An 18,223-nucleotide genomic window follows, 5' to 3' on the forward strand; every position below is an offset into this window, starting at 1 on the left:
CCCCTATGGTGTTAGTTTAGGCATGAGGAAGAAGACAGAAATATTCTGGGACAAGAAGTAAAAGGAAGGATCAGATACAGTCTCACAGCAGTTCAACATAATTGTAATCATTTCATAAAGCAGCCATGGAGAAGAAAACAAAGCATGTGCTTGTTGTTTCCAGTTCTTGTGATCTAACAAGTCTTTCTCTCTAAGGTTGTTGAAATGTAACACTGAACCATGTTAAACTCAGCAGTTTATTTATAGCTATTTTCATTAATTGGCCAGCCATGAATAAAGAAAAAAATACCTTTCTCTTGGGATTTTTTTGCCAGTTTCTGCCATGAGCATTGGGAAGACTCAACTCTTGATGCTGAAGAGTTGCAGGATTAGAAGTACTGTACTGTATGTCAAGGTTACACACTGATAGAAGTCCCTAATTTTAGCTTGCATTAATATGATTAGAAAATACATCATTGTCTTCTCTTTGGACACTATTAGCACTTTATCTTATAAACCCCAGAATGCAAAGAAAGTCTGCATAATCTGTTTGGGACATCCTTTTAGTCTCTAAAAATTTAAATTAGTCCTGGATATTGTGGCATTTTGTCTCAGTAATTTATTCACATAGCTCTCCTAAGCCCCATTGCTTCATCCAGTATCATTCTATGACTAATGTGTTAATATTTTCCTCCACTTCGGGTGACTAGTTTCATCAAACATACACTTTGATAGTATGTTTTCTAATCCTACAGCTGATGTAATTTTTAATCCATTACTGCTATAGTTTTAGTGTGCTTTCCCTTAATATATTTTCCTAATAATATTGATGTCATCTTTTCCTGGAAGCTTCTTTCACAAGTCATGTTTATTCTTGTTGCTCATATTATTGAGGATTTTATCTTCAAACAGAAAAAGCATCACCTGATGAACAGTTGGTTTTAGAGTTAGAAACTCCAAAATGGATGTATTCTAGTGACTGTGAAATTTGTGGAGGTGGTGGCTCTTAACACTTTTGAAAATCTCCCCTGAGAGCAGTGACACTAATAAAGCCAGTAGTAAGTTGACAGTATCTTCCATTATGGGGCTACCCATGTTAAACATTTATGTACATGCTTAATTACCTTCCTGGGTCCTTAAAATATACATTCGTTAGATCAGTTGGTTTAAATGTTTAAGTAAAAAAAAAATCTTTGTATCCCTAAAACCAAAATTCTCTCTGCTCTTTCATTGCCATGTATTAATTAATCATTTTTTTTACAAACATTCTCCTTTGCAGCATGTCTTGATTTTGTGAAATTTAAAACATTGCATATTTCTAGCCATTGCTTTTAAACAGAAGTTCCATTTTCATTTAAATAGGTATTCTTTATTGTTTTTTCTTTTATTCTTCATATACTGACAGCTGAATTTGCATGCTCCAGATGGACCATTGTCCTGATTGAATAGGACTTTTCTTATGTTAAAGGACCTTCAAGGCCATGGGCTATTTGTCCCCAGTCAAATACCATGGTCCTAGAATATATATGATTCCTCTAACCTTCACAGCTCCAAACAAGTCAGGTGGCCAGGACAGTGAAAAGGCTGCCTCTCAGCCTACAAGTGTTGTTCTTTCTTATACAGTGTGATTCAAAAGGCATGCCCTTTCTGCCCAGAGGTGTGGCATGAGAGCACATGAGGATGTCTGTATGTACAAGGTCTTAAATAATCTTGGAGGACTCAACTCAGTCTTTTGTATAAAATGTTTAAGAAAAGCAGTTTAAGAAAAGCTTAAAATCAACTAAATGATGCAGACAGGATTATTGCTATTGGAAGAGGCATGACGAGAAGGGTACAGGCTTTTGATATAGTCGTGGTTTGGCAAGACAGTGAGCTTCAGTGTTTCAGAAATGAAGGTGATTACAGCTAAAACTGCTTAGTGGGCTTTTGTTTGGTTTTGTTCATGGGATGAGGCTGCTTGTGCATCTTAAACAATGTACATCTGTAAAAGCAGTGGGCTGAAAACAAGAGCTTTACCATCAATACTGCTATTCGTTGATGTCCTCTAATCCACTATGATACATCTCTGTGGGGGGTGTCCTCATTCTGTTAAGAAGAAACATGAGCTATTGCTACCTTTGGAAATTGCAGTATGTCGTGGTTTAACCTCAGCAGGCAGCTAAGTACCACACAGCCGCTCGCTCACTCCCCCATGACAGGATGTGGGAGAGAATCAGAAGAGTGAAAGAGAGAAAACTCATGGGCTGAGATAAAGACAGTTTAATAGGTAAAGCAAAAGCCACGTGCACAAGCAAAGCAAGACAAGGAATTCATTCACCACTTCCCATGGGCAGGCAGGTGTTCAGCCATCTCCAGGAAAGCAGAGCTCCATCACACATAACAGTTACTTGGCAAGACAAACGCCATCACTCCGAACATCTCCCCCTTCCTTCTTCTCTCCCCAGCTTTTTATATGCTGAGCATGATGTCATATGGTATGGAATATCGCTTTGGTCAGTTGGGGTCAGCTGTCCTGTTTGTGTCCCCTCCCAACTTCTTGTGCACCCCCCCAGCCTGCTCACTGGTGGGGTGGGGTGAGAAGCAGAAAAGGCCTTGACTCTGTGTAAGCACTGCTCAGCAATAACAAAAACATCTCTATATTATCAACACTGTTTCCAGCACAAACCCAAAACATATCCCCATACTAGCTACTATGAAGAAGATTAACTCTATCCCAGCCAAAACCAGCACACAGCCAAACACTGAACACTCAGTCTGTTTCTCTCTCCCTCCTTATATGTCAGTCCCTTTCCCCATTTTATTTATTTTCTTTCCATTGTCTTTCTATTTGCTGTCTTTTTAAATAAAATGTGTATGAATACACTCCTTTTTGTGATATTGCTATGATCCTGGGACCAGAGTGGAAGCCAAAACCAAAACCATACAAAGGTCTAAGTTTGCCAGTTCCTGAATTGGCTGAGAAGACCATATAACATATTCTTGTTCTGCTACACAGGAGAGTGCAGGTGAAAATTAGCATTGTAGACAACATTGCATTCTCTGTCACTTGTATTTCTGTTTTTTTCCCTGATGTTTGTTTATCTCATTTCACTTTAGATTAAGTAGATGATTGCTCATAACAGCAATAACATGCATGGTTCCAGATAATTTCTCATAATTTTTTCTCTCTTCATTAAAAAGAATAGTTAAAGTTGATATCCAAAAGTCAGGGAGAGTTCTCTGTCTACCACTACAGGAAATAAGAACAAAAGAAAAATGTTATTCAGCTATTAATTCTTGACATTTCAAATACTTCTATTTTCATATTCTATTTTTAATCAATAGAGTTTCAACAATTTTGTGATCGCAAGTCGGAAACAACTTGATAGAAAACTCTGGACATGCTTAACTGAGGGTTTAAACAATGTTTTATCCTTTGTGGCATTAGAGAGGTGTACAGCAACACTCTAGCAAAACCTGACAGTAACAGCTTTTTTTATTCAGAGGAAATGGATTTCCTGCATGGTTTGAAAGTAGAGGTTTTGAATGCAGTTCTATCCATAATGAACTTTGGGATTATAATGTGCTACTAATCTTTTATATTCCTAAAGCATTCCTTGTTGTGGTGGGTTGACCCTGGCTGGAGGCCAGGTGCCCACCAAAGCTGCTCTATCACTCCCCCTCGTTCACTAGACAGGGGAGAAAAAGTATAACAAAAGGCTCATGGGTTGAGATAAGGACAGGAAGAGATCCTTCACCAATTATCGTCACGGGCAAAATAGACTCAACTTAGAGAAAAATTAATCTAATTTATTACCAAGAAAACAGAGTAGAGTAATGACAAATAAAACCAAATATTAAAACACCTTCCCCCCACCACTCCCTTCTTCACGGGTTTACCTTTACTCCTGATTTCTACCTACTCTACCGCAGCAGCACAGAGGGATGGGGAATGGAGGTTGTGGTCAGTTCATTACATGTCGTCTCTGCCGCTCCTTCCTCCTCAGAGGAAGGATTCTTCACACTCTTCCCCTGCTCCAGTGTGGGATCCCTCTCACAGGAGACAGTCCTTCACGAACTGCTCCAGTGTGAGTCCCCCATGGGGTCACAAGTCCTGCCAACAAACCTGCTCCAACATGGGTTCCTCTCTCCACAGGTCCTGCCAGGAGCTTGCTCCAGCATGGGCTTCCCACAGGGTCACAGCCTCCTTCAAGTGTCTCCACCTGTTCCAGCATTGGGTCCTCCATGGGCTACAGGTGGAATCTCTACACCCCCTCATCCTTCCTCCATGGGCTGCAGGGAGACAGCCTGCTTCACCATGGTCTTCACCATGGGCTGCAGGGGGATCTCTGCTCTGGCGCCTGGAGCACCTCCTCCCCCTCCTTCTTCACTGACCTTGGTGTCTGCAGAGTTGTTTGTCACATCTTCTCACTCCTCTCTCTGGCTGCAAAAGCTGCCGCTAGTTTGGTTTTTTTCCTTCTTAAATATGTTATCCCAGAGGCACTACCACTGTCACTGATTGGCTCGGCCTTGGCCAGCAGCGGGTCCATCTTGGAGCCAGTTGGCATTGGCTCTGTTGGACATATAGGAAGCTTCTAGCAACTTCTGACCAAAACCACCTCTATAGCCCCCCCCACTACCAAAACCTTGCCATGCAAACGCAAAACACTAGTATAGACACAGGTTTAATATCTGCTCATTTTTAGTTTATGGGTTTTATTAAAACCTTCTATTACTCCTTGATAGGCAGTTAATGATTCAAGAAATACAGATGTATGTGTACAAATATTTGCTGTTCTGTTTTTATTTCTAGGTTAACAGAATCAAAACTCCGAAGCAGATAGATGAGCTCATAGAAATAGAGAGTGATACAGGAACTTGGTACAGGAGGTGTTTTGTTAGAATTCGCACAGAGCTATATGGTGTAAGTAGCAACATCTCTGTTCATTCTGTAATTACATTTCTCTTTTTTAATTAGCATTCAGAAATGGGATGCATTGATTGAACTCATGCTGGTGATAGCTGCAATGCTACATTTTCCATGCAACTGGGAGATTCAGGAATCAGTGTAAGATTCTGGTTTCCCAACCCAGAAGAGCAACAGATGAATCACAGAGGTTGGTTCCAACTTCTGAGGATGAAAATGCTACATTGGCCTTTACACAACTGATGGCTAATAGTTACACAGCCATATGCCCAAGCACCACAATATAACACGTAGTGGGAATGCATATTAACATATACTTATGGAAAGAGGTGACACATGACCAGATGAAAAATTATCAGCGGGAACTTGAGGCAGCCACATTACTTAGAAATGGTAAAGTCATGAATAAACTGTGTAAATGAATGTCAATAAAACCTTTTATAAAGCATTAAATCTGCATGTATTTTTAGTCATGTCAAACGTTTTACCAGAAAACTACTTTAGGACTATTTCAGAGAGTTTAATACAAACTCACTGGGAATGTGCTCCATATCCTTTTTTACAAAACCAAAATTATGCAGTATCTATGAACCTTGTAATGAAAATTGAGAAAAGTCCCATTAATTTAAAAAACACTAAAAATGTCAAAAATAGCTTTCCCAGCTGTTAAAAATCTGGCATCTTAAAGTTCTCCAGAGCTATGATGAAGTGTTGTAAAAAACGGTTTGTCACATATTTCCAATCAAAATTGCTTTGATTGGAAAAATAGTATTTTCCCTATGAAAAAAAATAGAATCATAGAATCATAGAATCATAGAATGGTTTGGGTTGGAAGGGACCTCAAAGATCATCTAGTTCCAACCCCCCCTGACATGGGCAGGGACACTCTCCACTAGACCACGTTGCCCAAAGCCTCATCCAACCTGGCCTTAAACACTTCCAGGGAGGGGGCCTCCACAACATCTCTGGGCAACCTGTTCCAGTGCCTCACCACCCTCACAGTGAAGAATTTCTTCCTAATATCTAATCATCTAAATCAACCCTCCTTCAGCTTAAACCCATTACTCCTCGTCCTGTCACTACATTCCCTGATAAACAGTCCCTCACCATCTTTCCTGTAGGCCCCCTTCAGGTACTGGAAGGCTGCAATTAGATCTCCCCGGAGCCTTCTCTTCTCCAGGCTGAACAACCCCAACTCTCTCAGCCTGTCCTCATAGGAGAGGTGCTCCAGCCCTCTGATCAGCTTCGTGGCCCTCCTCTGGACTCCCTCCAACAGCTCCATGTCTCTCCTGTACTGGGGCCCCCAGAGCTGGATGCAGTACTCCAGGTGGGGTCTCACCAGAGCGGAGTAGAGGGGCAGGATCACCTCCCTCGACCTGCTGGTCACACCTCTTTTGATGCAGCCCAGGACACGGTTGGCTTTCTGGGCTGGAAGTGCACACTGCCGGCTCATGTTGAGCTTCTCATCAATCAACACCCCCAAGTCCTTCTCCTCAGGGCTGCTCTCAATCCATTCCTCGCCCAGCCTATAGTTGTGCTTGGGATCGCACTGACCCATGTGCGGGACCTTGCACTTGGCCTTGTTGAACATCCTTGTTATCTCACTGGACTAGCCTCTGGGTGAGAGTGTCTTCCCTGTTGTATGATGTGTGCTAAAATCTCCTAGGACAGACTGCCTCTTCTCTTCAAAAGGAGGAGATCATCTTGAGATATTGGGGGGGGAGAGAAACACCATTCTCAGCCAGCTCTGCTGTAGCATCTCCAACCTTGGGGTAGTCCCAGCTTTTCCTCATATAGTTAAAGTATTGATTTCTAGCTGTGATTGATAACTTATGACAGATCAGACTCTGAGTGTGTCCCTGTTGAATTATGGAATATAGTTTGTCAAAACTTAAAGCAGTGTAATGCTGGGAAATGAGGAGGAAACATTTCTGATGATCTCTGATTTATTTGAGATGATAGTGAAATGAAGCTGCCTAGAGATTAGGAAAGTTTGAGGTGATCAGAGCAGAGGTGAATTAATGACACAGTCCACACTGATGGATGAAAAATTGGACATGAGCCAGCAATGTCTGCTTGCAGCCCAGAAAGCCAACCGTATCCTGGGCTGCATCAAAAGAAGCATGGCCAGCATGTCGAGGGAGATGATTCTGCCCCCTCTGCTCTCATGAGACCCTATCTGGAGTGCTGTGTCCAGCTCTGGGGTCCTCAGTACAAGAAAGACATCGACCTGTCAGAGCAGGTCCAGAGGAGGGCCACAAAAATGTTTAGAGGGCTGGAGCACCTCTCCTATGAAGAAAGGCTAAGAGAGTTGGAGTTGTTTAGCCTGGAGAAGAGAAGGCTCCGCGGAAACCTTATTGCAACCTTCCAGTACGCAAAGAGCGCCTACAGGAAAGATGGAGAGGAACTGTTTACAAAGGCATGTAGTGACAGGACAAGGGGCAACAGTTTTAAACTGAGAGTAGGTTTAGATTGGACATTAGGAAGAAATTATTTAGTGTGAAGGTGAAAAACAGAACGTGCACAACCTGGCTATAGCTGGAGATTAACATACTTGTATCAGAAGTATAGCTGATCTGCTCTCTCTGATGTCCTGAAGAAGCAAGCAAATAAGAATCAAAACCTTCTATCATTTAACAAAATGATTCAAAATGTGATTTAAAATAAATTTATTTCCTAATGATTTACAGATTTGGCTGACTTTTAAGATGCTTCAACTACCCAGTGAAGAATAATACAATCAAACTTACAGATGTATGGTTCACCCTGTCTTTTGGGTAAGAGTGGTTGAGATCCTAAACCATTTTTGATAGACTTTGACAAACAGAAAAATCATGTGCATGCAAATCTCTGTCACTATGATTACCTTCTTTGTTTGAAAAGGTTTTATTCAGTATCTTTCCACAAAACGTTAATTTATCGGTTAGTCTATTCTTGGTTGCAAACCTGACTCATCAAAAATATCTCCTTCAGAAAACTGGCATCTTCTTTGGTCAGCATCTTTCAATATTTTTATATAGTCAATCAGCAAACACAGAGGAACTGTGCCTGCCTCAACATTTTAAAGATGTGAGCTTGGTACTCTATCTGCATGTTTTACGTGTTTTAACCAGGGAGGTCAGACTTCATTCGTACAGGGTTTAGAAGATGTACTGGGTGTTGTCACACATTGTTCCCAAGCCCACTGTTGTCATTGCAGGCACATGCTCCTGTAGTTCACCTGTTTATATCTAAAGGCAATTGTGCTGTGTGGATTTTTTTTTTTTTTTGTATTTTAAAAACTAATTTAAGTTTAAAGCAGACTCTAGAAAAGATTTCTTCTTTGTACCTCTCATGCTCTGCAGTCTGTGGAAAACTCCATTTTTTGTGTCTGGGCACTGCAGGGGCTCCCCAGTGTCTGGCAGGGCAAGGCCTGGCAGCTGGGGCCTGTTCCGCTGTCCCAGCCAGGAGCAGGGCAGGCAGGGGCACCCGGGCATTGGGCACCTCCCTGGGGACAGGAACAGGCTGAGGCCAGGCCAGGATGTGGGCCCGAGGACAGGTCCAGTTCAGTGCAGCCCATGGCCAGGCAGGACAGGGCAGGGCTGTGGGGACCTGGAGACCGGCTCTGTTGTGGCATCACTGGGGCAGGGCATGATGGCCTCAGGGAGTCTGGGTTGTGAGCAGGGTGAGGGAGCCCTGGGGGTGTGTGCAGGGATGTCAGGGCTGCGAGTGCTCTCAGGGCCCAGACACATTGGTTTCATGCAGAAGTTAATTCCACTTTGAATTTGCTCTTTAGAAATGATATGTGGAGATCATGATACAGGGCACAACAGCTCCATCATGTAAGTGGCCAAGGGAGCTGCTCATCCTCACCTTGCACAGGTTTACAAACCAGTGAGATGATTGGCAACTGAGCATTTTTTGGTTTTTTCACAGCTACTATGGCTTATCTGTCTGGTTTCCTGATGTCATTAAACATCTGCAGTCAGATGAGTATGCGTCCCGAGTGAAATATTTCCGCAATGAGGAGGTTTCAAATTTTGTCTTCAACTTCACACTGGAAAATCAGATTCACAGCAATGGAGAATACATCAATGACAGGTTTAGAGATTTCCTAATGTCCTGAGTTGGCTGGAATAAATAAATGCATGTTTTAAAGCAAGTCCTAATAATCTAATTTTTTTCTTCATTAACTGTTGTGTTTTAACCCCAGAGGCAACTAAGCACCACACAGCTACTCGCTCACTTCCTCCATGATGGGATGGGGGAGAGAATTGGAAGAGTGAAAGTGAGAAAACTTGTGGGTTGAGATAAAGACAGTTTAATAGGTAAAGCAAAAGCCACGCGTGCATGCAAAGCAAAACAAGGAATTCATTCACTACTTCTCATTGGCAGGCAGGTGTTCAGCCATCTCCAGGAAAGCAGGGCTCCATCATGCATAACAGTTACTTGGGAAGACAAATGCCATCACTCTGAACATCCCCCCTTCCTTCTTCTTCCCCTAGCTTTTTATTGCTGAGCATGACATCATATTTTATGAAATATCCCTTTGGTCAGTTGGGATCAGCTGTCTGGGCTATGTCCCTGTGGTGGATTGACCTTGGCTGGATGCCAGGTGCCCACCAAGCTGCTCTATCACTCCCTTCCGCTGCAGGATGGGGGAGGGGGGAGAAAATAACATGGAAAAAAACCCTTGTGGGTCAACATAAAGGCAGTTTAATAAAGGAAAAACAAAGGCCATGTGCAGAAGCAAAGAAAACAAAATATTTATTCTTTACTTCCCATCAGCAGGTGATATCCAGCCACTTCCTGGGAAGTAGGTCTTCAGTACATGTAGCAGTTGCTCCAGAAGACAAATGTCATAATAACTAGTGCCCCCCCCCCTTAGCTTTTCTTGCTGAGCAGATGTCATTTGGTATGGAATAGCCCTTTGGTCAGTTTGGGTCAACTGTCCTGGCTGTGTCCCCTCCCATGATCTTGCCCACCCCCAGCCTACTGGTGAGGGAGGAATGTAGGAGAGACAGCCTTGATGCTGTGCCAGCACTGCTCAGTAGTAGCCAAAACAGTGGTGTGTTTTTAACACCTTGCTAGCTACCAGTACACAGCACAGCACTATGAGGGCTGCTATGGGGAAAATTAACTCCATCTCAGCCAGACCCAATACAGTCCCCTCACAATTTCTTGTGTACCCCCAGCCTACTCACTGGTGGGGCAGTGTGAGGAGCAGAAAAGACCTTGACTCTGTGTAAAGCACTGCTCAGCAATAACAAAAACATCTCTGTGTTATCAACAGTTTTCAGCACAAATCCAAACCAGCCCCAGACTAGCTACTATGAAGAAAATTGACTCTATCCCAGCCAAAACCAGCAGACTAATAATAGATGGTTTTGTTACTTTTTAATGGGAATTTATTTCTCTTCTTGGTTTCTTATGACTTGATCTTGAACCATGCTCTGGAGCATGGGGAGAAGTGGACCTGTACATGCCTGGTCATTCCTGTATGAGGATCCTCCATGAAACCCATCTTCTTTGCCTTCCCAAAAAACACACTAAAAAGCCTAAGTTAATGATGCTTCCTTTCACACTGGCATTCAAAGGTTTTCAGACCCAACACATGAGGCATATTGTAGGGGGCTGGATGTACTTTCATCTCTGTTGCTGGTTCTTTTCTTGTATCAATGAAAGATGGTTCTGTGAAAACATTGAGCATTGAGAGGATAGGATTTTATCACAGAAAAATAAAAACTAAACACTACTGTAAATCAACAAAAAGTATGAACAGCTGTCCCGTCCCACTCAGGGGGTGAGGGTGAGGTTAACTTTTTAATTCTCTGCACGGTAATCAGAAGTAACGACAATTACTTCAGAGGTTCAAACCAATCATAAATTTACTTAAAACTCAGTGGAACTACAAAAGATAGAGGCTTGGCAAAGGTCATAACAATGCTCAAAATTTAGCAGAACTATGAAAGGTAAGCGTTTAGCAAAATGTGTGACAATATTACCCTAATGTGCCGAAAATTAGGTTACAAAGAGAGTGATAGTGAAAGAGAGAAAGAAGAGAGAGAGAGAGAGAAAAGATATCACCACCCTTGGATCCAGCGATGTTCTCTGCTCGTAGTTGTAGTCTTCAGGTGGTGGGTGCGCGCCAAAAACTTATATTTTCCCTTTTTATAACCCGATGTGCCCGCCCCATAGGCGGGGGTCTGTCATCACTGAGCAGGCGCAGTATGTGCTCAGGAATGTTCAGAAATGTTCTAGAAATGAGTCGGTGGGTTGTGGGGGTCCAGGGGACTCACTGCCCCCCCCCCCCCACTTCAGGGCTGACCAAGCGAGTGGTGATCTGTCACAGGCACATGGTGCACAGAGCACAGATAGTCATTGTTTACGTGTTTCAGGAATAGAGGAGTGATCTCAAAAGACGTTATCCTGCCTCCGCAGGCTCCGTTCTTGTTCAACACTCCCTGGTCATCATCAGCCCATCCCTGTCCATGTCAAGACGGGTGTTTGCGACATTCACTTGTTATCAGAGCCTCACAACAGCTCTAAAATGGGAAACAACACGTTGGCAATGCCTTTTGTGTTTTTTAACTGAATCTGTACATATTAAGGCTCTATCTAGACTTTACAGATAACTAGATAACTTAGGGGGAAATTAAACACAGCTGGTTTAGGTATCTGGTTTCTCTTAAGAAATATACAGAACAACCATGTGGATGGTCTCCTGGATGTTATGGTGCTAATTATTACTTCCATAGGAAAATGTATATCTAAGTGAATAAAATTAATGATTTTTGTAATTCAGGGCTTTTTTTTTTTTTTTTTACAAGAATTTGAGTTTTGATGCAGTTAAAAGTCTATGCATTTCAGACAAAAATGAAGAGTTATCTCATTTTTAAGCTAGCCATAGCTTCCCAGTTCTGTTTCTTTCCAGGAGGTACATGTTGTTCTAAAAGCAAAGAACCATTTACTGTCATTAAGTTTTAGTAATTTTGCACTCTGTCAACCAAGATCTTATCAATTTAAACTGAAAATTCTTGTAAAACACTAAATCTAACACTAATCTCCTCTAAAACACTAATTTACTCTTTCAAATGTGCAAATTTAATAGGCCTCTGACAGTTATTTGAGATTCACAAAACATTTTCCACAGTAGTATGAACTCTTTTGATATTCTTCCTCCACAAATGTTTCAATGCTCCACTCACTTCTAATTTCAGTGTTTCCTTCATGTTCTTTCTTAACTAGAAGACCCATCAATACTTTTTAATTAATTACATTTCTGTTGGGTTTGAATTCAAATCATTGCAACACCAGTTTTAATATAGTCACAAAATATTTCCTGTGCAAAGGTAAAAAATGCTTCAGAAGACTGTAGGACATATAGTCTGTCATTTCTTTTCCAACTGACTAATGTAATTGCTAAATTCTCTTTGTTCTCCTCTGGAATTAAGCTACATTTTAAACCAGAAATTGCTATATGAAAAATGATAATGAGTTGACAGTGAATGCCAGCCTGATTTTAATTGGTCTGTCATAAATGAGAAATGATATAGTAACTAAAACTAATGGGCTGAAAACACCATTTTTCTGACCAATACACAAAGAGAATTCATTAGCTAAGAAGCCTTTTCCTGTGATAAACACAGTTAGCTTTTGCTCTCCTTTCTCATAAAGATGTGATTCCAACAACTTTATTGTTGAGTTTAATTCCTACTGTTTTGTAGGTAGCATATTTTGTGTGTTCCTATTCCTACTATTAGTCTTGTTATAAGAAAAAATATTTAGCTAGTCACACCAGGTTTAATTAGACTAGAGCCAGATCTGTGTTCAGAAGGCTTTACCATTTCAACAGTTCTTACCATCATATAACTATTAAAGTACTGCTTTTCAAAGTGTTGCCACTTTGGGTGAATTCGGCCAGCAAAACTGCCCTTTTTTAGTTGTAGCTTTTTCCACACCCTCATGTGAAATAAAAGACATCACAAAAATAATGATATATTGCTACATTTGTCTTTTTTTTTTTTTGTTGTTTTCATAATGTTAGTTGATATGAGTATACTAGAAAAGGCTTACAGCATTGTTTTAGCCTAGTAACATTGAGGTACAAAGTTACTGCTAGTAATACATTTTGTCCCTGACTTTTTCTATGAATGACTTCATTTACAGTCATGATCAAAGACCTAGGAGTTAAATGAGAGTCAGTAGGAAAAAGGATGTTTAGAAATAAGAAAAGCTACTGATAATTTGTTTGTGCATGTTTTATGCACACAATTATGGCAATTGCATCCACAGACAGGAATAACAAACACACACTTCCAGTTAGATACCTAGCTGTATACTGCCAACGTAATTGTTGTATTTGTGTTAAACCATTTTGTGAAACCATTTTTAAACACTTGGACCACTGTGGTTTGGATTTGAATCTGACACTGTGCACAGTGTGTTCATCTGGAGAAATAAAGGTACTTTCAAAAATTCTTTCTTTTGAGTTTGTTGGTACCAGCAGGTGATTGTTTGTTCCAAGAGACCGGGTTACTAGAGACTGAGCTCCCAATTTCCAACTGTAATGTCAAATTACAAGTAATAGTGATTTTACAAAGCTATTCCATGAATGTCATGACATTGTTTTTTGTTGATGATTAAGAGTAAGTAATAACTGAAATACTATCAAAGAAATTGTATTACTGGTTATGGCCAGCAGCTATGTGGAGCTATTTGTCTTATTAATGCTTTTTCTGAATGATAATATTCTAAAATCATCTAATTTTTAATTATGTTTCCAGAATGCTTTTAAGGAATCACTGTTTCTGGGGTTGAGATTTTTTAGACCTGTGTAGCTGTATCAGCTTGACCTGTTGCTCTTTCTAACCTATGAAGGTAGACTGACAGAAATTATTTGTATTGAACAGGTTTATTATGATGAAATTTAAATCAGTAACCTTTGAAGATTCCCTTTTTAAGAATTGTGTGTTTGAAGACATTACTTCACTGAACACATACTTCAGGAACTGTACTTTTGTGAATACTATCTTCTACAACACAGGTATTACAAGAAAAAAAACTGAACACCAATTGTTTAGCTGCATGTTGTCATCTTACTATTTTGGACTGTTTATAATTTCTGTATTTCTAATAGGGCATACAAGAAGCCTTCTTGTAGGGAATAAAAAGCTATAAAAAGCAATAGGCCTCAGTAATATAATACCAGAAAAGAGAAAGGATCACACCCCATTAGAGATATCACAGGCCTAATATTGACTCGGATAATAAACATCTCTTTGATTTTAATATTCTCTAAAGAGATTCAGTCTGGAGAGGAGAAAATATGTTTACTGCTTTATTGATAGCTTTAACTAGGTGAATTTTTATTTGGTCTAAATGGGACTGGTGAAATACATTGTTGTATTGTGCTTGCTGTGGCACGGGGATCTGAGTTCAGGACTCAAACTAGCTTATCTATAATCATTCTCAGTCTACTAAGTATTCTACCAAAAAAAGGAATGCATATTTTCATATGTTTAAATAGAGGACTCATTTTTTTCAGTTTAATACAATATAAGTGAAAATAGAATATGGCCAACTAAGCTTGGAAAGATGTGGCACTTACCACTTTCCTGTAACTCCAGCAATCGTAATAGCAATAGAGTTATGTTTCAGAACAAACAATGCCCAGCTTGCTTTGCCTGGAAAGAAAGTATTCTTGATTCAGGGTTAAAAGGCTGACAGGAGGAACAGAAAGAAAGAGAAAAGTATAAGGAGAGATCTCTGAAATGGTATTCGAAGAAGAATGGCCTAAACTGTTGCATGTAGTAACTCATTCATGTTCAAGCTGAAGACAAAGCAGCCTGCTCAGAAATGAAAATGGGTTTAATTTGAATTCATAGGAACATTTCCCTTTAAAAGAAGTCAAACCAAACTGGGCACGATCAGCAGTCTCATCTGAAAGTCTATCTGGTGTGGGAATATATCTGATACTGAGCAAGACCAAGTGATAGAAAATTGCAGATATCCAGTGCTTTTTATATAAGACCGGCTGGTGCTGAGAGGTCTTAACCAAATATAGTCCAAGCAGAGCTGAAATACATTAATATAATTTGCCTAATTCCAGGCCTTAGTTGCTCTTTGCATATTTTTCTATTAAGATAAAAAGGTATCAAAATTAACAGCAATAACTAGTCCCATTTTACAAAGCAGTGAAAGCTCCTAGTTGTCATTAAAGTTGCCTAAACTTAAAATGTTTTTAATCAAAAACTGTACATGGAGTCGGCCATTAGCTGAAATCTTTCTTTTTCTTCTTTCCACAGATCTCGAGCAATATAAATTTGTTGACAGCAAATTGATAAACTGCACATTTTTCCACATCAGGACAGGATGCCAGATTTCTTTCAATGATGAATACAGTGCCTACTGGATCTACTTTGTTAATTTCCTGGGAACTTTGGCAGTGTTACTGGGGAATATTGTGTCCACTCTCCTGATGGATAGAATTGGACGGCTAATGATGCTAGGTAGGGGCTTCACTTTAAAACAGAGAACACCACCAACACCTAAAGCTCTCCTGGTAAAGTAACATATTCTCTTTTTAAAGGATTTGGGTCAGAGAGATGCAGAAAATTCCTTTTGCAGATACTTTTTTTATATGGTATTCTAAGTGCAGTTTTAAAAAGCCCCCAATTTAGAAACTCTAGGAACAAAGGAGTCTGTAACCAGTTCTGCTATGTTGTGTTATCAGTCATTGCTCTTCCACACTTATATTACAAGACTGCAATTTAGGCAATTGGGATGAGATTTTGGAGAGTGCTGACCATTGGCTTATCTTTGCTCTAGCTGAAAGGAAAGCAAGATGTATACAGATGACCCTCAGTTTATGAAGCAGCTCCTAGGGAAAGTTGCCTGTTATCTACTTTGCAAAGTAACACAGGTGAAAGATGTCTACTGTGGATTATCTGCAATCACAAATCTGTTTTCATTTTATTTAAATAACTATGTCTTAGTTCATTACATTCATTTTCCAGGAGAATATCTTTTGTCCTGATTTCAGCAGGGATAGAGTTAATTTTCTTCCTAGCAGCTGGTGTAGTGCTGTGTTTTGGATTTAGGATGAGAATAATGTTGATAACACACTGATGGTTTTAGTTCACAGAATGGTAGGGGTTGGAAGGGACCTCTGGAGATCATCTAGTCAACCCCCCTGCTAAAGCAGGTTCACCTAGAGCAGTTGTTGCCAAGCAGTCAAGGACTTTTCAACTTTTCATACTGGCCTGCCAACAAGAAGGCAGGGGGCACCCAAGAAGCTGGGAGGGGCACAGCCAGGACAGCTGACCCAAACCAACCAAAAGGATATTCCATACCATATGACATCATACTCCATATATAACTGGGAAGTTGGCTGAGAGGTGGGGCAGCTTGGGAACTAGCTGAGCATTGGCTTCAGGTGGTGAGAAATTGTACTGTTCATCACTTGTTTTGTATATTATTTTATCATTATTATTATCTTTGTTTTCTGTTCTATTAAACTGTCTTTATCTCAACCCATGAGGTTTACTTTTTTTTTCTTTCTTTTTTGATTCTCTCCCCCACCCCACTGTAACGGGGGAGTGAGTGAACAGCTGTGTGGTAGTTTTAGCTGTCTGATGGGTTAAATCATAGCATCTCTATATAAATGCAATTCCTATTCAATGTTTTTATTACTGCAACATATGAGTGAGTTTCATGTAGTTGCAGAAGATGATGAATGAAGCAGAACAGGGGTAGTTTTTCCCAGGCAGGTTGCTTTGGGAGCTCAGAGAGCTTAATACTTTATTATATATACTAATGTTTGAGGAGTTATGGTTTTTTCCCTGAGCCCCTTATAAAGTTTGTCTGCCTGACTGGTCTTACCAGCAGAGGATGTCTATTTTTTTAACTCAATTATACAGGGTGACTACCCCTGTAGCCCCCCCCCCCCCCCCCGGCTACCAAAACCTTGCCATGCAAAGCCAACACATTGGGTAAGTTATTTAGCTACATTGTGTGAATAGAAACATTTGACGCAACAAAGATAATCCTTTAAATACAGCTCCATTTAGTGTTCATTTCATCTGTCTTGTACCTAGGGGGTTCTATGGTTCTTTCTGGCACAAGCTGTTTTTTCCTGTGGTTTGGGACCAGTGAATCCATGATAATAGGTATGCTGTGCCTCTACAATGGTCTCACCATCTCAGCATGGAACTCTCTTGATGTCCTTACTGTGGAGCTGTATCCTACAGACAGAAGGTATGTGCAGATACATCTCCATTAATGCTGTTGACTCTATCTACCAGCAGAAATGGTTAAGTATGAGCTTTACAGTGGTAGTGATGTTTTGAGTGGGCTGAATGAATAGTTTGTCTTATGAATAACAAGGGGGGGGAAATAATCAAAATATTATTTTTTGAGTTATTTGGGATGTATTTAATATCAAATATTGCCTAATCAGGAAAATACCACAAATGTAGCTTCATATGAATAAAACCCTGCTACTCTCAATTAAAACACAGCTAATGAGTAGTATTTCTGAAAAGAGTAATGGAATATTTCTGAGTTTCCCCTAGTGCAACTAGCTATGATGACAATAGTTGGTCCAAAATAGCAATATAGCTGCATTTGTCTGTTGGCTGTGAAATGGTGGGGGTGATAATAAAAAAAATCCCTCTCTGGAGATGAACAGCATCTTCTGGAAGAGATTGTTGGCTTGAACCATACTGAGCTGTTAATCAGCCTGCTATGAATTTGTATGCAGGGTCACTAGGAGTCTGTATGTACTCATCATTAAGCAGATACAAAACTGTCTTGGGCACTGCTCCTGACCCTTCAAGGCTCTTGCAGAAAAGCTCAGGACAGTTTTCATGTCCTGCAAGCATTGCTGCTAGACAGCATGGGCTGGTTGGGTTTTTTTGAAGTACAGGGTACTCTTTAACCCTGATCTTAAGTCACTGAATGGACTGAAGGAAGAACAGTTAAGTCATATGCCACTGTATGTCAAGTGTAAAAATGTAAAAGCCACATTTTCCTGAATAGACCTATGAACCCCCCCCTCCTTAAAAAAAAATTCTGTGTAAAATTGCCTAGATGCCTGCCAAGGGATGGCATGTCCTTTCTCTTATCACTTTGCTATTCATTATGGCATTCACTAGAAGTTTCAAATATGGTGAAAAAAATTTCTAGTTTATTAATATGTGATGCCATGCTGGCAAGTCTAAGTTTTTTGGACACAGGTGCAACTGGCTGTGGTATTGTCCATTAAGAGAGGAAGATTGTAGACTGGCTTCTTTGGGTATATTTCATTGGCATTGGAAAAAAACCAACAAACTTCTTCACACAAGAAATACATCTCCA

At 40.4% G+C, this 18,223-nt stretch overlaps 1 pseudogene; it reads left to right on the top strand.

Moving 5' to 3' along the window:
* The window catches only part of LOC142599297 (synaptic vesicle glycoprotein 2C-like), a 55,196-nt pseudogene that overhangs the window by 34,298 nt on the left and 2,675 nt on the right, over nt 1-18,223 (top strand).

The sequence above is a fragment of the Balearica regulorum genome, chromosome W, assembly GCF_011004875.1.
Source record: "Balearica regulorum gibbericeps isolate bBalReg1 chromosome W, bBalReg1.pri, whole genome shotgun sequence".
In the NCBI taxonomy this organism is placed as follows: Eukaryota; Metazoa; Chordata; class Aves; order Gruiformes; family Gruidae; genus Balearica; species Balearica regulorum.